We start from the raw sequence: 25,870 nt of genomic DNA on the forward strand, positions 1-25,870 counted from the left end.
TTGAAATGGCTTTAGCATGCAGCCAAAATGTGAAGTGTCTCATCCATGGAGAAAGAAAACTTCCAGAGTCTTTTACAAAAATACATCCTTACTGAGATTCAGGTTAACCGAGCATGAAGATGGCAAAAAGTCCAAGATCAATAAGCATGAAAAGCTGTTTTATTTCTATTTGAGCAACTTGTAGCAACAGGGACCTGCTGGAACACTCTCCAGTTTTCTGCTTTCATAGACATAGAATGATGACATCCAAGCAGAAAACAAAGCTTGGTCTGCTCTGATGGGCTCTCGGTGTGTAGCCAGCACTGCAACTGGCCCTCTATGGTTAGAGCTTACCCTTTAGAATCTTATTAAAATTAGTGTCTAAGTACATGTTAGGTAAACATTATCTTTGACATTTTATGAGGCATTTGTGTCATGGGAACACATAAAGACAGAGAACACACTTGTCAATGATTTTAGGTGATCTAAATTACCTTAGATTTTGATTTCCATTTTGAGTAAAAAGAAGATAAACTAACGAGTTAACGTGAACTCCCTATAGATACCTGATTTTATTAACAAAGGCCATATTCCAGGAATAATCTACTCCATTAATGATGAGAAATCTGAGATTTGCATAGTATTTTGTTTTATTGTGAGATTTATTCCTCAATAGAACCAACATGGCATACATGGTATTAATGCATGTTTTCTACTAGCAGGAATTTTTTTTTCAAGGTTGGCACTCTACTACTTGAGTCACAGCTTCCCTTCTGGCTTTTTTTTTTTTTTTTTTGGCCAGTCCTGGGCCTTGGACTCAGGGCCTGAGCACTGTCCCTGGCTTTTTCCCGCTCAAGGCTAGCACTCTGCCACTTGAGCCACAGCGCCGCTTCTGGCCATTTTCTGTATATGTGGTGCTGGGGAATCGAACCTAGGGCCTCGTGTATCCGAGGCAGGCACTCTTGCCGCTAGGCTATATCCCCAGCCCCCCTTCTGGCTTTTTGATGGTTAACTGGAGATAAGAGACTCACTGACTTTTCTGCTTGGGCTGATTTCAAACTGCAATCCTCAGATCGCAGGCTTCTGAATAGCTAGGATTGCAGGTGTGAGACATCAGTGCCTGGTGGAATGTTTTTATGTTAGTTTTAAAATTATTTCTTGTCTGAAAATAAAAGCAATAAAAATCAATTTTTTGATTTAAGCACAGCTTGTCACAGTGTTTTGGGTGGCAAATATGGTAAGTTTCTTTTGAAAAGTCAGTTTAAGCATGCAAAATTTTCAAAACTCTTGGTATCTGACCCTCTTGGACATTTCATTGAAGCATCTGTGTACATTTTGTACACAGGAATGTGAAATTCTTTCATTTCACGTGGGACATAGCCTTGCTTCACTTGCAGTGTGCTTTCTTGGTAACAGTCACATCAGTGCTGTGGATTGTCCAATGAATGGCAAGTGTGTCATCACATGCAGCTGCGTTTGCCACAGATTATTTCATGTGCAGTATGTGGCGTGCAGATCAGGCTACAATGCTCTCCAGGGACTGATTTATGGCCCCTGGGAACATGACTTCCATACATCTCTGGTATTTATCTGGGTGGAATTTTATTTATGGATAACACATAACCAAAATCCTAACCAGTCATCTAGAATTGTTCTTCTATTACAATATTTAGGGGCAATAAAAATCCCCTAGAAACATCCCTGGTACTTTTTGTATTAAACTGGTAATGACAGTAGAAAAGCAACAATGAAAGACACCGTCTTCATTCAACAACTGCCTGAAAGAGCTGGAAAACGAAGTCTAGAGGTGGAAATATGTAATCACTCTCCTAATAGTTTAATATCACTCCTCACTGGTACCTTTCTACTCTTTGTGGGGAGAATCACATCTTTATAATGGACTCTGGATGTGGTATTTATTTTATTTACTTATTTATTTTGTCAGTTGTGGGGCTTGAACTCAGGGGCTGGGCACCATCTCTGAGTTTTTTTGCTTAAGGCTAGTGCTCTACAACTTTGAGTCACAGCACCACTCTGGTCAACTAGTGGTTAAATGGAAATAAGAATTTCACAGACTTTCCTGCTAAGGCTGGCTTTGAGCCACAGTCTTCAGATCTCAGCCTCCTGAGTAGCTAGGATTATAGGCATGAGACCCTGGCACCTGGCTAGGTGGTATTTAGTAAACGAAATAACATACGAAATCTTATCCGTTCTATTCTAGACAAAACATAAGTAATTGAGAATGGTTGACTTGCCCATCTTTCCAGCTTTTCGCCTTCTAAAACAAAATTCCCTAAACCTTCCATGAATTGTCCCTGCCATGGTCAAAGCTTTTCTGTAGACTTTCTATTCCTTCAGCAGATTTTGCAAATGGACTATGCCCTTTACCCGGTAGTCATGTGACATGCTGTGCACATTTCTATTACTTGCTATTTCTGTAACATCAGGCTATTCCAAGGCAGGAATAAGATCTTATTTCAGCTTTCCATCAACATTTGTTACTCCTCCTGAAGTTGTGTGGTTATATATCAAATACTAGTTGAATGGCCATACGCTCTCAATAAATGTCTTCCAGAATTTTCTCAGAAGTCAGTCTGAACAAATTTCTCTTTCCTCCCTGCCATACTCTTTCTGTATCATTCACATACCCAGCCTACATCTCAAACAAGTGACTCAGGTAGGCCTAGGAGCCTGGGCCTCTTGATTGTAGGGGTGTATGTGGGCTAATGAAAAGTAACATTGGCTTGGAACCTCCCTTGTCTTGGTGTCTGAAGGTTAAGGTAAATTAACCTCATCTTATGTGACAGAGTAAGATTCTGAACAAGTGGCCAGTGATTCCCTCCTCCCTCTTCAATTTCTCTTTTTCTATCTCCCAATAATATCCAGCTGGTTATTGGTCAGGTTCATCTCTGGCTTCCCCCTTCTCTTCCCCCTCCTCCTCTGTTCCTCTTCCTCTTCTTCCTCCTTCTTCCTCCCTCCTCCTTCCTCTTTTGTCCTTTTCCCTGTCCCTTCTCCCCCATCTTCCTCTCCTCTTCTCCCCAAATTTAGATTTGGACAGAGAACATTTGCTGGACACAGGAATTGCTGCAATCCGTAGGACAGATGTGGCCTTGTAGAGGTTGCTGGTAAGGGGAAAGATAGTTATTTAAAAAGATAATCATACAAGTTGAGTGTTAGTGGCTCACACCTGTAATCCTATTTACTCGGAAGGCTGTGATCTAAGGAGCATCATTTGAAGCTAGTCCAGACAGAAATGTCCATGGGACTTATCTCCAGTTAACCACTTAAAAGCTGAAAGTGGATTTATGGCTGAAGTGGTGGAGTTCTAGCCTTAAGCAAAAAGAGCTAAGGGACCTCATCCAAGCCCTGAGTTCAAACCCCATAACCAGGACACACACACACACACACACACACACACACACACACACACACACACACACAGACACACATGATAATCACAGAAACACTGCACATAAGTGGTTAGAGCATTGATTATGCATTGTTAGATGCAACAGGAACACGAGGAAGATCAGTACTAGGTGTCCTTGAAATGACTGACTTTTATGGCGAAATAGGAAGATGCTGAGAGGAATAGGATGTGGGGTAAATGTTTCAGGCAAGCCAGGGTGAAGCAAAGCAGAGCAGTGGTCCAGATGACAGCAATGACTACATTTCAGGGATGATTACAAGGATGGAGAGAAGCAGATGAGTTTATATCTAACATCTTTTCCTAGCCTCCTTTTTGCTTTCTACTTTGGGAAATTAGATGTATGTCTTATTTTCATGGATTTGGAATTCTGCGAAAAACAGGGGACAGGAAGCTCTGAGTCACTGAAAGATAAAAGCAAGATATGCAAGGAAAATTACTCTATTAAAAAAAATTCACTGTGCCAGTGGCTCATCTGTAATTATAACTACTTAGGAGGGTGTGATCTGAGGATCATGGTTTGAAGCCAGCCCAGAAGGGAGAGTTCATAAGAATCTTATCTTCAATAAACTACTACCAAAAACCAAAAACCAAAAACCAAAAAACTTCACTCCTACGATGTGGCTCAAGTGCTACAGCAGGAGCCTTGAGTAAAAGGAGCTCAGGGACAACCCCCAGGCTCTGAGCTCAAGTCCCAGTACCAGCTAAAAAAAACCCAGAAAATAAAAGCAAAAACAAAACACACACACACATACACACACACACACACACACACACACACACACAGGATAAACTACAGTAACTGAAATCCTATACAAGTTCTGGGTTTAGAAATTAGCAATGTATTCACCTCCTCATCTTGAAAAGAGGAAACCAAATCCCCATCCTTGCAACAACCAACATCTCCCTGTGTTCATGCTCAGAGCAGGAAACTTCAGAATCCTGAAGTTTCAACAGAGCCATGACTTCAACTAAAAGGAGTAGCAATGACAGGGTCTATTGTACTGGAGAGTTGTGTTGTATTGGGGAGTCTCCTGGTGAGTGACTTCCTAAGGATTAAAGTGGAAAGAATGAAAACTAAAAAGGGCTGACCTTTTCCCAAAAACAGTTTTGTAGAGGCAAAGAAAAGAGTTACCAAATTCAAAATTACAGAACCATTCAGTAATTTTTTTTCCTGCCAGTTCTGGGCTTGAACTCTGAGCCTGGGTGCTGTCCATGAGCTCCTTTTGTTCAAGGCTTTATCATTTAATCCACAGCACCATTTCTGGCTTTTCTGTGATTAAATTGGAAACAAAAGTCTCATGGACTTTCTTGCTCAGGTTGGCTTTGAACTGCCATCCTCAGATCTTAGTCTCCTGAGTAGCTAGGTTTATACTCATGAGCCCCAGTGCCCGAGGAAATATTCAATCCTAAATTGTCTTAAAATTCAGATTTGCTTATGTCAGCATCAACCAACTCTACAAAGGAAACAATTGTTTCCCCTACACTAAACAAATTACAATACATTCTCCAAAGTTTCCTACAAGCTGCCCCAGTAACCACCTGTGTAAAGATATTTTAAACTATTAGTGGAGCCCTAGACTTTCATATTTTATCAAGGCATATCTAATAAGTATGTGGGGAGAGAAAGGAAAGACATTATCCTAGCGATTTACTTGTCTTGCTAAGCTTATTGTAGGTGGAAAATGTCATAACTGGAAAATGCATTTAATATGGAAAACCTATGGAAAGTCTTACTTTAGCCATGCAGCTCATTGTACGTTGTTTATTCTCTTAAATAGGGGCTGACTTGAGATCTGTGGCTCCTCCCCATGATCCAGAATTCAGAATGAAGATCACACTGCAGATGGGCATGAGAAAAAAAAAAAGATCAAATTTCAAAATCTGAATTCTACTATATGAACCATCACCAAACCAATCATTATAAGTCAAACATCATGAATTAAGGAATACTTTTTCTCCCAGCTTCACATTACACTCTACCATCTCAGCCACTTTGCACTGCTATATGTGCTACATTGTTTCTTTACATGGGACTTGAATAAACATCTCTGCACTGAGGCACTGGGAAGTAAACTCCTATGATAATGTCAATGAGACTTGGCATGATTCAAATACTGCTAACAGACTCTTATCTAGAAGATCAAATTGTTAGTCAGAGACTGAGCTTCAAGCTCTCCTTTTCTTCTATAATCTTCTGAAAGGCTTAATGTCATCTAACTTATGTAGTAATTTCCTAGCTTTTCAGCATTTTCTTTTCTCTTTGGTAACATGATTTTTCTTTAATGAGTGCTCTCCCTAGGGAATTAATTATTACCTTGAAGAGTATATTCACAGAGTTCCATCAAGATATCTTAAAAATTATCACACTCTTGACAGACACAATGTGCAGCTTTAAAAAAGTCATGTTAATATATGTGTGGGTTTTTTTGCCACAATTCTATTGAATTGAAACATTTTATTGGAGATAAATAGAACACATTGTGTCTTTTTTCCTTTCTCCTATTCTTTCTTTGCTAAGTGCTGAGACTAAACTCATTACCTTCTGATATCCAGTGTGCATGTGCTGGAACCCATGGACACATTGTAGTCTTGGATGGGCAGAAGATGGTATCCAAACAAGGGACTCCATACTGACATGAAACTCAGCATCATACAGTGTAAGTACTTCAGAAAGGAGGTTTACTACAGCCTGCTGCCATGGCTTGGTTATGACCTGTTTCCCCAAAGACTATTTGGGATGGTGGGAATTTCTAGGGGATGAATCTCTGGTTCTTTCCTGCTCTTCCTGACAAGGAAAGCAGAGGCATGAAGTGATAGGTCAGGGGCTTCTGGTAGGGAGCCCCCTTGAGGGGACCTGAGAGACTTAGCTGACAATGGTTAAAGCTTCAGGCCAACTGTCTAATGGCTCATTGTTAACTTTCTCCAACTGTAAATATTTGAGCACAACAGACAACCCCACACTGAGGGCAATGATGCTAGAATTGGGAGACATACTAGGCTCTTCCCTGGGGATCTTCGTTCACCATGCATTCTTTTGCACTAGGGAGAGTACTATGAGGAATATGACCCATGCTTGAGAAGCCTATTTATCTTCCTCAGTCACCTTTCTGGGGAAGACTGTGGGCAGAAGCTGATGGACTTGATTTCTAAAAGGATTCTTCTCCTTTCCTTCCTTCGTCCCTGCCTTCCTTCCCCTTTCCCTTCCCCCCTTCCCCTGGTAAACAAGACATAATGTTCAGATCTTGAAATTCCAAATGATTGAAAGTTGAGGATAAACGAATCTGCACAAGTGTCATCCATATTCAACAACACCAAATCTGAATGAAACTCGGGAATTTGATCCTAAGAGTATGGAATGTTTGAACACCAGGAAAAGAACTTTGAGCAGAAAAGTGATGTTCCCAAGAAAGGTCTTTATAGAAGGGCAGTGGCAAGGGGCCATCCTCAAGGGTTGACAGAAGATGCTTTAGCATCAGGGCATGAACAGATTAATCCTAACCATAGGGAGAACCTTCATGATTCAGATGCAGCCTCTGAACCAACAACCTGTGGACATTAATATCAAAACAGTTTTATTCACACCTGGGGACCAATGGGGAATGGAGACATCTGGATGACAGGTAGACAAGGGGTGTAAAGGAATTCCCTCAAGCAGTGTAATAAAGATTAATAAGACAACTTGTGTAAAAATGCTAGCCCAGGGCTTGCGAGGTAGTAAGCACTTAGCAGATCTCTCTTCCAGGACCAGAATTTTCATCTTTTCTATGGTGCTATGCAGTAGAAGCTAATATGTTACCATCTCTTTTCAAGTCATCAGAAGTTAAACATACAGATGAATTACTTCCTAAATAAGAAGGTGATTCTTATTGTATATAGTCATCACATAGCTTAGAAATAAATCAAGAAACAGTTGGAATTTTGCAGCATCTTTTAGCTCATTAAGTAATGTATGAAAGGGAGTTTAGTGTTGCAAGATGTGCTTACTACGCATGGGTTACTATATGAGCCCTAAAGAAGATGGTTAAGAGGGAGAGTGGGAACAAAAAGAAACACTCCCTAAGGCCATACACACACTGAAAGACTAGTATAAAAGACCTCAATGGCATTATATTCTATTTTATGATATTTCACTAAGTTCTTGTTCTACTTGGAAAAGGCACTCTCAACTTTTTATGTCATGCCAGACAACAGTCATTTTTGGGCTGATTTCAAGGTCATTAATGAGTTTCAATTGCCCCCCAAAGTCTTTTTTTTTACACTTGATTCTGAGTACTTGGAAAATATGCAATAAAACAAATACTTCTAGAGTAGGGCAGACGTGGCAAATTTCTTACCTTCTGTATTTGCATGTGCAGACATCACCAATCAATCACTGTGCTCTTCTGCTGAGTCACCTAATCAGGGGAGTTAAAATTATTTTATTCTCTATCTGCCTTAATGCTTTGCTCTATGTGAAAATGAAAAAAAGAAAGGAAGAGCAGTTAAAAAATTTAAGTTATCAGTCACTGACAACTACACGTTAAAAAGGAAGAAAAAGAAAAATTTCCAAACATTGAAAGTAGCATGTGCTCTGACATCAAGCAGGAGAGCTCAAGGGTGGAGAGATAGGAGGGGAGGCAGCAGGATTCAGGAGCTCCCCAAAGATACTCTTCACCTACTTAACAATTTTGCCTAAGGCCAGTGCTGCCAAAAGGGCCGTTCTCTCCAGGGCATATATTTCAACCATTTACCATCAAATAAAACTTACAACTGGCATATGAATTCTTAGGCCAAGGGCATTTTATTCTTTGAAATTTAAAAGTACTTGTTGGGTAAACTACTTTAAAAATTCACAAGCCTGGAAAGAATTCCAGAAAGACCAGTGCAGGGGAAGGTGAGTCAGGCACAGTTTGTTATGACAGGGTGCCTCCTGTCTGTGCCTTCTACGTGCACAGCTGCTCTTGGGCTCCCTCACTTGCAAATACTGTGTGCTTGCATAGTTAATAGTCTTTGGCTGCACACTGGTAAGCCAACAGGGAAGGGAAGATGGGATCAAACACATTTGAAAAGAAGCTTTAAGGACTTGTACTTATGACCCAGACAGAGTAACAGAGACTGGATTTTCTTTCCCTCCAGAAGTAACCATAAATGAACAAAATATATGAACAGTTGAGAAAACACTAGACATTGGGCACTGAAGGAAGGGCATTGTAAGAGACAGGAAACAAATGAGATGAGTCTAAGATCCTTGTACTTAGTTTCCTGGAAGAATTTCCATCCACAGTGCATGAGTTGAATATTGATCAGCATGGAAAGTAAGGAAACTCCAGAGGCATGTGGGAACGATATGCCTACAAGGATTAGGGCTCAGCTCCTCAGTTTGGGCACTAGTGATATTTCTGGCTTTATTGTGCTTTGTCGTAAGGCCTGTCTTATGCTAAACTGGGTGCTGAGCAGCATCGCTGGCCTCCACTTACATTCTGCCATAACTTAGATATGATGACTGAAATGTCTCCAACATTTCCGAATAGTCTCTGGGAGTTAAAAATGGAGGGCCAATGGAGAAAAAGTACCAGTGTCCTGTGCTATGCATTAGACTTTTCCCCCCCCACCAGCCAGACTGGTCCAGACCAGTATGACTTGAGTTACACAGGGCACTGAGCGAAGTACACAAAAGGTCCTGCTGTCCTCAGAACTGGTCACTCTTCCAGTTCCACTTAATGAAGTTGTAAGTTGAGCAACCGATGGGAGCCCGGCACCAATGTCTCACACCTGTAATACTAGCTACTCAGGAGGCTGAGATCTAAGGATCACAGTCCAAGGCCAGCCTGGGCAGTAAGTCCATGAAACTCTTATCTCCAGTGAACCACCAGAATATTGGAAGTGGCACTGTGGCTCAAAGTAGTAAAGTTCTAGCCTTGAGCAAAAGGAGCTCAGGGACAGCACCCAGGCCAGAGTTCAAGCCCCAGGACCAATAAAATTAAAAGGACCAGCGGGAGCAAACTATTTAAGCTGCATTACAGAAAAAGGATAAGGAACAGTTTAGCAAACAACAATGACCTAATACTCAAAATGCCAAATTTACACTATGCAGGATTCACTTAAAATCATTATGAAGACATCAACTCGATTTAGAACTAGCACAGATACTAGAATTAGTAAACAAGAACATTAAAATAGTTATTCAAATTTTATTCTACATGATTGGAAAGCTAAGTAGAAACATGAAAGGAATTTTTTTAGTCCCAACCAAAGTTTGGGAAGATGAATATTAAAAAAAAGTAAGATTAAAACCCACACTGGAATTCAGTTTGATAATAAAAACTTAAAATAAAGGGGGGGGGGGGCTGGGGATATGGCCTAGTGGCAAGAGCGCTTGCCTGGGATACTTGAAGCCCTGGGTTTGATTCCCCAGCACCACATATACAGAAAATGGCCAGAAGTGGCGCTGTGACTCAAGTGGCAGAGTGCTAGCCTTGAGCAAAGAGAAGCCAGGGACAGTGCTCAGGCCCTGAGTCCAAGGCCCAGGACTGGCAAAAAAAAAAAAAAAAAAAAAAAAAAAAAAAAAAAAAAAAAACCCTATACTGGATGGATTTGTGCCAGATATTCCCAGAAGGAACTGGATGAAATAATAATAACACAGAAAGACATTTTTTGTTTGTTTTCAGTTACCAGAGTGTCAGTGAACTGTGGAAATATCAAGTGGCATAGCATGGATGTAAATGGACTCTATATGGGAAACTATAGAAAAATATTAAATACTTAACATTTCCACAATTGATGAAATCCATAAACATTCAGATCTAGAAGCTCAACTAGATCTAAGAATAAGTCGCACTAAGAAAAACACACCAGAGATATCATAATCAGATGGTTCAAAACTGGTAATGAAAAGAAAATCATGCAGAAGAAGAAATGTGGATGATAGCAGAGGTCATGTGAGAATTCATGCAATTGAGAAGAAAATGGAGCCACATCTTTAAAGCACAATTTAAAGACAATTTAAAGAAAAAATTGTCCATCTTTAGTTCTGTACTGAGCAAAAGAATCTTCCAAAGGTAAAGGCAGAATACATTTTCAGAAAGGCTGCAAGAACTCATTAATCTCATCCACATTATAAAAGTAAGATTTTTTCAAGAAGAAGAAAAATGCTGTACAATGCTATACAATGCTGAAAAATGCTATACAATGGAACACTAGAATTACTAACTAAATGGGAAATACATTTTTGTCATTCATATGTTTAAAAACATATGAATTGGCTATTAGGTTTTATAACGTGTAGATACATAAAATGTGTAGTATTAATAGCACAAATATCAGGAAGGGGAGAGACAGTAATATGCTATTGCTAACTTTTAAGTATGAAGGGAAGTACCACTTGGAACAAGATGGTAGATACTATAAGCCTTAAAGCAAAAACTCAGATAATGAAACAGTTGTAGTAATAAGCTAATATGAAACAAAAGAGAATTGCTAAAAATTTAATTATTATAATTAAAACCAGGAGAATAGGTTAAAATGATAAACATGAGATAGGATGAATAAAATTAACACCAAGATGATTATGTCAGTTAGAAGCTTATATAAATATCAAAATAACCTCAAAGTTGTTTTTTTTTTTATAAAGAAGCAGTAATCATGGTTTAAAAAACAAGCCAGCAGACATCAAGCAGATCGGGTGTTCATCAGAAGAAATCTGTCTTGTTATTTTCAATAATCCTTGGAGATTAATATCCTGAATTACTCATGTAAATTGAAGAAGTGGTCTTACATATTATGGTGCAAAAATCATAGTCAATGGGAGAGAAGCCAAAAAATGCAAGGAGGCAAATGTTCAAGCAAAAGAGGTACTGGGGAAACTTATTTGGCCCCATCCCCACTGTGTAGATTTCTAGAAAACTTCTAAGAAGGCTTCCTAAGGAATAGTCAGATAAAGTAAATTTAATTTTCTTTGTTGTTAGGATATCAGATGTCAACATCAAGAAATTATTGCAATGATAATGTACCTGGATTTTAATAAGACATTTGATAAATACTTGCCACAATACACTTGGGGGCAAGAGACATATGAGAATCCATTTTTCCCAGGCGTTTGAACTTGAATTCCACTTACCTCTGTTAAGAATGTCTCTAGTGAAAATTATGCTTATCAGATTTTCTGTAGACAACAAACTGAAAGCAATGGTATGTGTTCTTTTGGTGGCAAGTTAAGAAACCAAAGCAGATGTAACAAAAACAAAAAGGTGAATTCAAGAGGAAAGACCTGTAAGCAACAGTAAGAGGCTATGGTGAGCAGATGGAGATAGCGTTGCACTTGTGTATTTAGGACCTCAGGACCATCTCGGTCAATATTTCCCACCCAACACTTGTTATTTGGAGTTACAAAAGACACAATACCAGGTTGTCCTCTCTTCTAGCTTAGAACTTTCTTATGTGGATCTCCTGGGCATCTCCTTTAGTTCTGAAAATGAATTCACCCACTCAGAAGCACTGGTGAGCAATGCACATTTTACTGAGGTTCTTAAGTGATTATAAATGAATAAGGCCACACTGTACACATAGCTCAGCAAAAAGGTGATGGCCTCCCGAGCTACACTGCTGTTCTCTGTGAAGACTGCCCACTGTGGCAATCAGAGCAAGTAGGAGTGGGTATCCAGATTTTTCCATGCTGAATTTCCAAAATCCCTTCAGGATACTCATATAATCACATTCCTCTCTTTCTTGTGAGCATAATTCATCATCTCCTAGTACTCATCCCCAAGCAACCCTGTGTTGGTATTCAGCAAAACAACAACCTGCTCATGGAGTAGAGACAGGATTTTCCTTCTGTAGCAAGGCTATTTCTGAGTGGTGTACGGATTTCAGAATCCATTGTCACCCCCTACCCCATGTCCTATCAACTTTCTCCTGTAAACATATAATCATAGTTTAGCTTCTAAAGGCTTCAGATGGAACATTTTTCCCCATCATTTTCATTTGGTATGGTGCTGGTAACCCAGGAAATGCTCAGGAAGTGATTATGGTTTTGTTATTGCCATGATTGCTGAGTTTACATTTCACGGTTGTGTGGCAGTGGAATGGGAATATGAAGACATACTTTTTTAGTGGTGGTGGGAGGGGTGCAGTACTGAGGTGTGAACGCAGAACTCCTGTGCCTGCCTATTACTTGAGCCATATTTCATTGAGTTAATTTATTTTTCAGATTCAGTTTTCCATTTTTTTCCCAGGCTAGCCTTGGATTGTAATTCTTCTCCCTCTTCCTCCATGTAACTAGAATTACAACATGTGCTACCATGTTCAGCCCTTGGAGACTTATTTTCTAACATTCCCAAGGGCCCAATAGGCTGTAGATGTCAGTCATTGGCAGGTGGATCTTCATAGGAAATACAGCAATAAGAACTACCCAATGACAGGAAGGAAAATACCCAGAGAAGCATGTCCTATACTGTCTTATCTGAGACAAGGGAAAGCAGGAGATAGTGCATGGGAATTTCAATGAATTGACCAATTTGTCTACAGTTGTATTTTCCTGGTATCCAATGGAAAGGGCCTGACTTTTTTTTTCTTTTTCTTTCCAATGTCATCCAAATATAAAGTGACATTAGACCACCATAAATCTGATCCTTTTGGATCTGGTAGTGTTTAAGTATTGTGGGATGGAAAACTCCTTGGAAAGGCTGAAGCTAACATAGCTGCTAGTTTCCTGCCTCCACTTCAAAAGCACCAGCAGGAAGGGAGAAGGGAAGGGATGAGGGAGAGGTAATGCAGCTGTCCAGCCACTGAAATTGTAGGATACTGAACTGGGCTCTGTCTGGGCCTTCATGGCTTCAGTGATCAACCCCAGGGAGTAGAAAATGGTAACCAGACTCCAGGATACCCTAGGGGCACTGAAGATATACTTATGCTTGCCATTTTCCAATCTTTTCAAGGCACAGAATTAGCTCCAAGGCCTCTATAGGCCAGTGTAACTTTGCCTGTAATATAATCTTTTTAAAAGGTTAAGTTAATCTTGACTTTTACAGTTGTAGCATTTCAACCAAACTGTGCTTCATGCACAAATCTAATTGGATTTTTATAGGCTTTTATTTAAAAATATTTATTGTCAGTGACAATTTGAGTATTCTAGGTAGGTTCTTTAGGTATAATACCCAGGTGACATGGAGTACATGCTGGTAGGCCCTGATAACAGATTTCAAATACGTAGTTATTACCCTAAGCCTGTATCATGTTAAGTACAAGCCATGCAAAAGCACATGTGTTCAATAATGTTATTACTGACCCTGCAAAATTGGAGCAAATGGGGAGGTAGGTCTAAGGTTATGCTCACAGAAGTTTTCTTGCTATACAATGAGTGAGTCATATGATTTCAACAGAAACTTCAACTCATTCCAATAGTGAATTGGATGCCAGGCTGAATTTTTGAAGGCTATTTGTCCTAAGAGATTATGAAGTTATACTGCCTCAGGTTATATTCCATCATTATGAAAGTCCAGGAGTCCTCCGTAAAGTTTGTTTTACCAGCCAGAATTGGGAATTATGTCTCTTACAATAAATTCCTTCACAAAGGCCATTTGACATTTCAGGGGTAACCCCTAGCTTAACTGGCTACAGGTAAAAATTAGAGGTGTAACTGGCTTCAATAACAGTCTCTGGGTCTGCTTATTTCCAATTACTCAGGCAATTTCATGCTTCTTTATGTAATTTTTAAATATTCCATGAGGCATATTTCTAACTTTTTTCCTCAGATATTAAATTATTTTATTTGCTTTTGTTTTAGCTTTAGTTTATAAAATTTAACTCAGGTCATTACTTAAGAATGTGGTAAATTGTGAATGTTATAAAATAAAACTTTACTGATAAGTATGTGCGTGTGTGTGTGTGCATTGATATCTGAAGCCTCTTTTACTGGAAGTTCATTGAATTGCCTTGTGTATTCATTTGGGCTTCAACATTTGCCCCAAGTATTTCAGCTATTGTTTGTATTCTTTACCAAAGTGGGATATTTATAAGAATTTCCCTGGAAATTCTGAAATGAGTGTGTCAAAGCAAAGAGTAAAAGGTTACCAAGTGTACAAGAGAGTAAGAAAGATAAAGTTTTAAAATATTTTTCTTACAACTCGTGAACAGATATTGAAGGCCCATCTTTATTTACACTTCCTTAGTTTTCTTTTTTTTTGTTACACAATCCCCTCTATTTCTCAGATTTCCTATGGTTTTGATTAGTTTGAGTTTTGAGGAAGACAATTGGTTGAATCCTGTAGAATATTCTTCAAGTTCAGATTGTCTGAATATCTTCCTGTGATTAGATTTGGTTTATAAATTTAGGGAGGAAAACTACAAAAGTAAATATGTTTTCCTTATCATATTATAGCAAGGGAGCATGTTGAGGCTGTTAACTGTATTAACATGGTAATGTTGACATCCATCATCTAGTTGGTAAAGTGTCTTTGGTGTTAAGCTACCCCTCCTCCTACCCTATTCTCTTTTGAAGGAAGTCATGATATCTAGCTCATACTTAAGGGGTAGGCAATTATGTTTCATGACTTAACGGTGATCCATATAACTTATGTGGGACTCTGCTCCATAGAAAATTTGTCTGCTCTCACCCATTTCTCTATTTGCTCAATCATTTGTCTATAGTGATGTAGATTCCTGGCAAGTCATTTCCTATTTGGATTATAATGCGATACTTGTTTGTTTTTGTACTTCAGTTGGGTGACTTTTGGCTATCAAGAGCTTCTTCACTTGACTCTTGTGCTCCCTGAATACCTCCCCCATTACCTTTCCTTCTTTCCTTGAACACTTTCTTATTTCTGACAGTAAAAGATCCTCCAGTCTCATATGCAATGTGTATACTTCCTCACCTCAGTTGTAGGATCAAATGTTTTTTCAGGAGTCCTAGTCCCTTTTATTGAATATTGTTACTGGAAAGGGCCTGGGCACTGTTCCTGAGCTCTATTTGCTCACGGCTAGCACTCTAACACTTTGAGCCACAGCCCACTTCCTGTTCTCTGGTGAGAATCTCTTGTACTTTTCTGCCAAGGTTGGCTTTGAACCATGATCTCCACATTTCAGTCTCCAGACAAGCTAGGTCTATATGCATGAGCCACCTTTCCCCAGCTTCTCCCCTTACTTATCTGCAAATTCCCACCCTAATGGGGAAAATTTTCACTCCCTTCACCTCCCAACCAACTCTAGCACATATATAGAGTGACATCATAATGATAAACTTTATCCCATGGAAATTACTTTATCAACCAGATTATCTTTCTATGTCCTTTTGAGCACCTCTCCCATCTTCCTACTTTCGACAAAGCTGTTTCTTCCTGTGTAGTACAATTAGGTCCTTCTGTCACAGTCAACATGGCCTTCTCAGATCCCCTGACTTCTAAAATCATTTTTTCACATTTGCATACAATAAGTTTTACTTTTCATGTTGTGTCTATGGGTTTTACCAACTCATGGTGCCATGCATTTTCTATTGCAGCGTCATAGCAAGGACCATGGTATCCTAAGAAAGCCACTGTGATTCACCTCTATAGCTACTCTGCCCAATCCCACACCTGGGACCCATGGTAGCTTCTAATTCAAGTACCAGCTCAATGATTATGCCCTTTCCAAAAATGTCATATGAATGAAACCATTCAGTATTTCTGCTTCTTAAATGTTTGATTGAGGTCAAGTATATCTAACATGAAGTTTACCACCTTAACCATTCTAAGTGTTGCTTAGTGCTCATTGCCATCACCATTTCTGTGTAGCCATCACCATCATCTGTCTGTAGAACTCCTCACTTTGCCAAATAGAAAGTCTGCTACTATTAAACACTGACTCCATATTTGCTCCTTTCCCAGCCTCTAGCAACCACTAATTACTTGCTGTCTCTATGAGCTTGTTTTCTTTAGAGATTTCATATATGTGGAATCAAACAATATTTGTTCTGTTGTGACTGCCTAAGTTCACTGAAAAATATGTGTAAATGTTCTATATTATAACATGTGTCAGAATTTCCTTCCGTTTTAAGGCTGAATAACATTCTATTCTGTCTCCACAATAGTTCTTTTACCCATTCATCTGCCAATACTTAATTATTACCTAATATGTGGTCATGAAGATATATTCTTGTTTTCTTTTACCTGTTTTATCTTTTCAGTTCTTACACTCAGGCTTATGAACTACATTTAGATTTTATTTTCTATATCAGGAGTGAGGTACCAGATTGACATTTGTATCTCACACTGATGAGAGGCCGAATATCTTTTCATAGACCTGATTGCAGTGTGTAGATTTGCTTTAGAACTGTATCTGTTAGATATTTTGCCTGTTTTTAAGCTAGATTTTTAGATTTCTTATTGTTCACCTTTAAAGGTTTTCTTTGTAGCAAGGTGCTGGTGGCTCATGTCTACAATCTTAGCTACTGAGGAGTCTGAGATCTGAGGATCATGATTCAAAGCTATCCCAGGCAAGAAAGTCTGTGAGACTCTTATCTCCAATTAACTACTAGAAAACCGGAAGTGGCTCAAAGTCATAGAACACTAGCCTTGCACTGAAGAGCTCAAGGACAGTGCCCAGGCTCAGAGTTTAAGCTCCATGACCAACAAAATAAAAGAAAAAAAAAGTTCTTTGTATATTTTACATATACATTTTTATCATGTGAACTTTTTGTGAGAAATTTCTTATGATCTGTGCCTGTATTTACATTCATCTAACTGTGTGACTTTCAGAGCAGTTTTCATTTTCAGTAATGTTTAGCTTACCAAGTTTTTTCTTTCATTCATGATAATTTTTGGCAAACACCTAAAAATTCAACACCAGACCCAAGGTTGGATAGATTTTCTTGTAGAAGTCGTCTAAGTTTTTTATTTTATATTTGTATCCATGCTGCAAGACAAAATATGTTCATAATTTTTACAAAAATAAAATATCCAATATCTAAGTTCATTTATTAGTAGATGGATGTGCTATTGTATCATCACAATGTATCAGAAAATTCTCCTTTTTCTATTAAAGGTCTTTACAACTCCTTCAAAAATCAGTCAACTGTATTTATGTTATTTAGCTGTGGGTCTTCAATTCTAGTCCATTGATCTCCATGTCTATTATTTTTGCCAGTAGCACACTATCTTGATTAATCGATTCATTCTCATTCATGCTTTTGTTCATCCATCTATTTATTCTTTTCCTAATAAAGGTTTATTGATTATCTTCATTGCACATTCCAGCACATTGTGCTAGAGATCACAGAAAATGAAGACACAATAGCTGCCCTCTATGAGCACCTAATATATCTGTTTTGATGGAATCCAGCAAGTGTGCCTAACAGTGGAACCATGTATACGCAGTGTAAAACACTGTTCAATTTTTAAACTACCAACTAAAAAGATATGGCCCCATTTGTAAATGAATGGAAAGACATGGAAAAAATCATAAGTGAAATAAGTCAGACCCAGAGAGACAAAGTATGCATATTTTCCTTATATGTGAAAACTAGATTTAGCTTATAAACTTACAAGTAAATACAGTAAGTGGTATGAAAGTATACACAAATATATTCACTAAAATATGGTACATTCAAAAAGGAACTCAAATAATGTAATTCCTTGGAAGGTTCAGCTAAATAAAACACCATGAAACAGGTTTTCAAAGGGGGTAGTGTGGGACAAAGAGGAAAGAGGTAAATGAATGAAGAGGAGAAGGGGAAAATGCCATCAAGAATTCAAAGTACATCCTACAAAATTAAGAAGACTGAAGAAAGGGGTGATTAGGGAGGGGTGGTTGAGAATGTTGAAAGGTGACATTGATCAAGATGCTTTATACTCATGAACTGCTTTGTTAAGTGGCAGCTCATTTGTACAATTACTTAAAGATAATTTTAAAAAATATTGTGAAAACTAGGCACCAGTGGCACAATCCTGTAATTCTAGCTACGCAGGCAGCTGAGATCTGAGGATCACAGTTCAAAGCCAGCCTGGACAGAAAAGTCCTTGAGATTCTTAATTCCAATTAACTACCCAAAAAAGCCAAAGTAGAACAGTGGCTCAAGTCGGGAGAGCATTAACTTGGAGCATAAAAGATCAGGAACAGCACGCTGGCCCAGAGTTCAAGCTCCAGGAGTAGCACGAGTGCATGCACACACACACACACACACACACACACACACACACACACACACAATTTGCTGCAAGACACACACACAAAAAATATGGAATTCTCTTTAAGCGAAGCTTTCCAAAGATGTTATCAGTATTGATTTTGTAAGTCAAGGATAAGGATATTTGGGCAGGAACTTGAAGGATGAATAATAAAGATCAGAAAGTGGCTTTGCCAGAGTAAAATCAGAGCCAAGTGAGGAAGAATGTACAGTCTATCAGTTCTGTCCAATACAAATACTGTCAAGCCAGGTGCTGGTGGCTCACATCTGTAATTCTAGCTATTCAAGAGGAGAAGAGCTGAGAGTCATGGTTCCAAGCCAGCCTAGGCAGGAATGTCCATGAGACTTTCATCTCTAATTAATCACCAGAAAACTGGAAGTGGAGTTGTGGCTGGAAGTAGTAGAATGCTAACCTTGAGCACAAAACCTCAGAGACAATGCCTACATCCTGAGTTCAAGGCTTACAACTGACAAAGAAAAAGAAAAAAAATTGCAGTGAAAGCCATTTGCACAATATGAAATTTCCTAGAAGTCACCTTATAAAAGAAACATTAGAAGTTTATTTGATCACTAATTTATATAATATGTTTTATCAAACCATCATCAAGTGTGGACCAAAGGAACATATTCTTAAGCAAGGATCACAAAGGCTCAATAACGATGTACATATGCTCATATAAAATGATGTTTATTGCCTAACATATGAAACTGTAACCTCTCTGTACATCAATTTGACAATTAAAAAATAAAAAATAAAATAAATAAATAAAATTTAAAAAAACAACAAAAAGATGTTTACTGAAATGAACTCAAAAAAATGGAAACAAGAGTTTTTTCTTCCCCTCTTTTGTCACTGTTTTTGTTTTCTGTACCATTGGTCTTGTATGTAAGTTAATCTGTTTTGGGGAGCATAAGGGGGAGCACAGAAATGGTAGGACAAAGAGTAAACAAATGCAGCAGTGATATTCACGAGACACTGTTGGAAATCAACTAACTATACAACTAGTGGGTGAGGGGAGTCAGGAGGGAAAAACTGGGAGAAATTGACGGAAGAGATGACAATATCCAAAAAGAAATGTACTCATTACCTGACTTATGTAACTGTTACCCTTCTGTACATCACCTTTACAATAAAAATAATTTTTTTCAAAAAAAAGTGTGGAGATATTTTTGCCTTCTTTTCTGTTTGAAACTATCATTAAAATCCTGAATGTAAATGGCATTTAAAACCCTTAGCAATTCAAAGAAGCTAAATTTTAACTCTTCAGTAAATAAAGATGGAGTGTGGCAACAGTATCAAGGGCAGCAGAGGTCTTTCAAAAACAATCCTAAGAGGAAAGGCTACAAAGGTATGTTGGGATCAGATTATGTGGAACATTGAATACTGGGCAACAGAATTTGAACTTGATCCCGCAGTTCATGGAGAAATGCTGATACTCTTGAGCAAGTCAGTGACTCCCACTCACCCAGTGCTCCTTTCCTTCAGAGCAAAGCTTTGTGGGATTTAACTGAGAATGCACTCAGGGAGGTGGAACTAACACATTGGGTGATTAATGCCTAAGTCCTTTTTAGTTAAACCACATGGTATGGAAGCTTTCTGTTGTATTTGTCTTTTGTTTTCTATGTGAGGGAAATGATAGCCTAAAATGTTGGTGATTTTGTGGAAGACAATCTTTTCTACTATTGAGTCCTTTTTTGCCTTGGGGGGTTGAGGTGAGTGGGACAGGCTTAGCCCTGGGAGGATGGATTTGCTTAGACAGTACAATTGCTACATGAAGAACAGAAAAGCTTTCCTTAAAAGACATGGTTAGAGGGTGACATGTCGAAGATCTGCTTGTTACATAAATCATTACTAGTTTTTCTTTTGAGAATGCTCCCTTGACAATGAAAAGCTAGGAACCCCCCAAAAGGAGGGTGGTAATGGCCTTAAAATCTCTGTCCTTAGCTGGCTGTGGAGAAACCAAACAAGTTACTTGGATGTGTTGTGATTATGGGTGTCACTCTTCTTGCCAAATCTATTCTCGCAAGTTAGCAGGGGATCCAAGCTGAAAAGCTTTCTGTTTTTTATTTATTTATTTTCCACTTTAGATCATTTCCAAAGATTGATAGAGAAGTATCTATCAAAAGGCCATTCTAAAATAGGAAATGGAATATTTGCATGCAGGGGTGCGTGTGGGTGTTGCATGTTAGGCCTGTCAAAATTGACAGCGTCCTTTTAGGCTTTTCAAGAGAAAACCTCATAGTATGAGAGCCACGATTTCCATCAGCGATGACAGATTTCCTGCATGCTAACACTCCAATTTGGTTGTACTTTCTTTGTAATTAAGCTAACTTGTTTTTCAAGGATTGTTGTTTTAATGTGTTTATTTTTCCAGTGGAAAAGATTCAGCTTTTATTTGGACTTTTCACTCATAAGAATTAATTTCTAATGTACTGGTAGAGGGGGGAGACATATCTGGTGTTGGTTATCAATATCAGCCTCTGGGGGCTATGGAGGATTTTCACCACTGTGTTTATTTTGTAGCACAGTAAGTGGCTGCTGGAGCATAGCTGAAATATATCAATTGTTTCAGAGCATGTGAGCCACTGGGGGTTGCCTCCATGTGGGCAAGAAAGGCATTTCATTGGCATTGCTACACCATTGAAACAGTGTCAACAAGTGCTAACACTTTACCCCATCCCTCACTAAATAGAGGGGAGTGGTTATAAATGAAGTAATTTTGGGTGACTGCAAAGTCTGACATAACTTTACAAGAGCTTTCTTCTCTAATTATGTGACATGAGAGAATTACAACAAGGCTTCAACACTTAGTAATAATTAAAGAGATTATAAACTGCTTCCAGTCAAGAAGTGGTTTGAGAAGTAATATATGTTGTGGCTTTTGCCAGAGCTATGTTTGAAATTTGGCTCCAACAATTGCTATGTGGCTGTCATCTTTTGAAAACTCAATTGTCTGTCTGTCAAATAGGTTAATAATATTAACTACTCGAGAATGTAGAAAAGTATATGTAGCAATACACAGCTTCTAATATTTGTATAAACTCTACTTATAGTATAAAGTGGTGCTAAATGTGCTCTGTGGTTAGCAGACCAAGAACTTGATTGGTCTAGCCTTTTAGGATAGACTTTCTGTAAGGAAACAGAGCTAAGCCATTGGGATATCCTGTACACTACGTAGCATAACTTGTGCATGGCCCAAGCTTCATTCCTTGTCTACCTACTGCCATAGCCACCCACCTCCTCAGGCTGGCCCTCATCAACAACTGAGCATAGGAACAATGTGAAGACAGGTGCATCCTAGAAAAAAACATATTTTTGTCCCACGGGCAGCTTTGACTGAGGACTCTGTAATGACCTGGCTGAACACTTCTCAAAATTCTGCTCAACTGGAATCTCCTCCTTCACTAACTTCCTTCATCCCCTCTTTCCTCCCACAGATACTGACTCTGGGTCATTGTATTCAAGCATCCCTTCTCTGTGCACTTTGTCCCCAGCACTCTTTCACCTGTTTGATCTCATCTGTGCCTCCTCCTTCTTGGTAGATCAGAGAATGTTACAGTCTACACGTGGCTTGCACACATGTTATTTAGAGTTCAACTGAAAGACAGTATGAGACTGTTTCCAAGGATGGTCCTAGTACTAAGCCATTTAGGTCCTAGAATTTAAAAAAAGAAAAGAAAATTGAGAGGACAAATCTCCTAGAAAAAGAGAAATAATGTGAGGTCCTGGAGAAGACCCTTTCTTTGGCTTGTTCTGCCTCTTGGGTATAAAATGGGTACCAGAGGCAGAGGCATCAGCATGGTGTCCTTTCTTCTGCTCCCCCCACCCCCTATCCCCCCACCTCCACCTCATCCCATGTCATTTCTCCTTTGTGCTCTCATTTAGTCCCTGGAAAAGTCTATGTCTTAATATTTCACATGCAAAAGGCCCTTAGTGTGATTTGGGTTCCTTGAAGGATGGCAATGCATTTTTGCCCCTTGCCCATCCCTCATATCTCCATCAGTAGGAGCTTTTGATTTTCGTTTGGTGTGTGTCAAAATGAGAAAACCATGGGGCCCCTTAAGCTGAGAGTTACAAGAACTCTGGGCAACTCTCTCAGTTTCTCCCCTGACTTGGGAGGGCTGCTCTGGGCAGCCCCTGGACAACCTACATGAATAGGAGGTTATTAGAAGTGTTGCCACTTAAAATATTTATTTATTTTTGCTTTAGTTCATTAAAGCATTTGAATATTGATTCTATTTCTATTACAGTGAATCTGGCATTTTTCCTTAGATATTTCCCTGTGGTTATGGGAGGTGTGGCTTTCTATCCTCAAATTCTAAGGAGTAAATCAACACAGTAAAAAAGAATTGGCAAGATAAAAAGTTGTCCTTTTGAGAACGAGCATGAGATATAAGAATAAATTTGTGGATGACGGCAACAATTGGCACCCAGAAGATTATACTTGAGGGGGGCGTGCTAGGAGAGGCTGGGGTGGACTCTTAGCATTGGCCCTAGGGAAGGGAAATGGGATGTGTGGAAGGCTCCCAGAGATCAAAGATGCTTCCAGGGGTGGCCTTTAGCTTCACCACATGTCTGTCATGGAATTAGACATGCTGGCTGCCTCCCACTTTTATTCCTGAGCCTCCCTGCTGGCTGGCTGAGTTCAAACCAAAAGTGCACAGGGAGGGGCACCATGGGTATGGGGGAGGGAGACAGAAAAGGCAACAGAGAGATTATTTGCAACGATTCTCCTCAGGAGAAGGTGTTTTCCTTAAATTCTCTAACAGAAATGAAAAAGAAAAGGGGGGAGGACAGAAATAGACAAAGAAAATGCCCTTGTGTTTTCATGCATTCCCTTTAGTAGTATTTTTCTTTTGCTTTGCTAAAAAACTGGGGAGGTATTCCCAAATCTTAGCCAGCCATTGACTCAGCATGTGCGAGTTTGAAGTGCCATGGCCATGACCCTGACATTTTCCCTCGCCTGGTCCTCTTGCACTCACCCCCTGCCTCTGGTTTCCTCTTTTATGTGGCTCTATCTGTGTCTAATTTAGACGGCACGGTCCTTACTACTATATGCTATGGTACCTAGCTCACTGTGAACGTTTATAAATGTGAAATGATAGTAATGACAATAGGAGAGCCCTAAAGGTGTCATCTGCTTCATTTCACTGAGAAGAGAGTTTTCACTACTCACTGTAGTTTAAAAAAAAATAAGAGCAGTGGGGAGGGAAGACAGATCAGCCTCCCCAAGCAAAGAGGGGAATAGAGAAAGGCAGATAGGACTTGTCTTACAAAAGAAAATGCATTAAAAAAAATAAAGAAAAAGGTCAGCTAAAACCTTGGGATGAAAACCAGAATTCAAGGCCTGGCCTTGAGTTTCCCAACTCTTTCAAGTATTGCTTGTCCAAGGTTTCAAACAAATGTGAACCACTGATTACCCAAAAAGGATGGTGCATCGCCTTTCAGCCATGTATCAAGAGAACTGCAGGTGGTGAATGAGCCCAGATTTGGGCATCAAAACCCCTGGCTTCCAGTCCAGATTCCACAGCTAACTGTCTACTATATAACGTGTGTAAAGTCACTTAACTTTGCTGACCTAGTTTTCCATTTTATGCTTTAGCATTCAGAGATAATGTCTATTTTGTTCCTGGTCACTGTATTAAAGCAAATACAGCAAGAGGGAGAAGACTGCAATGAAATGTATGATGTGAAGTTTTTGGTTTCCAAGTTAACCTAGAAAGTATGCTATACCACAGTCTATTTGTTGTACAATTGCATTGTCTGAAAAACAATATATCTACCTAAATTTAAAAATATGTTGTTGCTAATGATAGCAGTTATTTGAGCTTTCAGGGAATCACACAAGACTTTTTTGCTGGTGGAAGGTCTGGTCCTGGGGTAGAATACTGCTAACTGATCAGGATGCTGGTTGTTGAGCATGGGAGAGACAAAATAAGACAATGAGGTCTGCCACACCAATCAGCTCTTCATGAGAGCCCCTTGAGATGCAGTTAGGAACAGCTGTATATCACGAAGGTTTCCACCATAGAACCTGCTTCAGAATTGGAGTTCATTTCTTCAAACCTTGCCAATGCTTTATCAACTGAATTGATGAAGTATTCTAAATCTTTTGCTGTCACTTCAACAGGTTCACACATCTTCCCCAGGAGTAGATTCCATCTCAAGAAACCACTTTCTTTGCATAGCTAGATAAACAACTCCTAGTCCATTAAAGTTTTCTCATGAGATTGTAGCAATTCAGTCACACGTTCAAGCCCAACTTCAAATTTGAATTCAGTTTGTTTCTACCTCACCTGCAGTGATTTCCTTGGCTAAGGTCTGGAACCCCTCAGTCATGTATGAGGTTGGAAGCAACTTCTTTCTAACTCTTGATAAGGTTGATATTTTCACTTCCTTCTGCAAGTCACAAATGGCATTTAGGGTATGGAATCCTTTCCATAAAGTTTCATCTCAAAGACATGAAATGAACATATGCTATGGGAAAGGTGGAATCAATGGACTTCCTTAAGGCAAAGTTGACACTAAACCTGAATTTAGAGGGAATGTATCTGGGGCACAAAAAATGAAGTATGCTTATAAAATGAAGGGTGGTGGTTACAGAATGGGAGGCTTATTAAAGCTCCATGAATCCTTCAGTTTCTGAAATCCTGTGGAGACAATGGCTAAGAGCTCTGTAATATAATATTAGGCACTTAATGCTAGTGACTACTTATTGATTTCATACAGATCACCTCCTTCAACACTGAAAAGTTCTGCTACGTATAAACTGTCACAATCTGTAGCATAAGAGGAAGCCACTGAGGTAGGAAAAGAATAGTGACTGGCCCAACATGCCAGAACTAGTGGTGAAAAGAGATCTACACTATTTCTGTCTCCATCTGAAGCCATTGAGTGCTTTGACCTGCTATGCTACATCCTACAGTGGCCTCTGCAGAGCCAGCCCCAAGTGGGCCTATGTGTTCAGATGGAAAAGTAGAATAGTATTGTAGAAGCATACAATAGTAAGATGTTTGAACTGGAGGATTCTTCTAAGTCATCTAGCAATGATATTTAGAATATTCACAGCATACCCTGTTTACTTCAAGTTATCGCATTCATAGGGATTAAAATTACTTAGAAATACACAGTACGTGCAATACGTAACTCTACATTTCAGCTCACTTCCTCTTGATGGCAGCCCTGTAGGATTATCCTGAGTTTTCAGATGAGTGAGGCTGTGTTCAGGCCAGCTGGCAGCGGAGATGAGTTCCTCATCAGCATGGCACACTTAGAGTAGTTTCTCAGCTGCCCATGACCTCTGAGGGTTACTCTCGGTCTCTCTCTG

Source organism: Perognathus longimembris, chromosome 15 (genome assembly GCF_023159225.1).
Source record: "Perognathus longimembris pacificus isolate PPM17 chromosome 15, ASM2315922v1, whole genome shotgun sequence".
Lineage (NCBI taxonomy): Eukaryota > Metazoa > Chordata > Mammalia > Rodentia > Heteromyidae > Perognathus > Perognathus longimembris.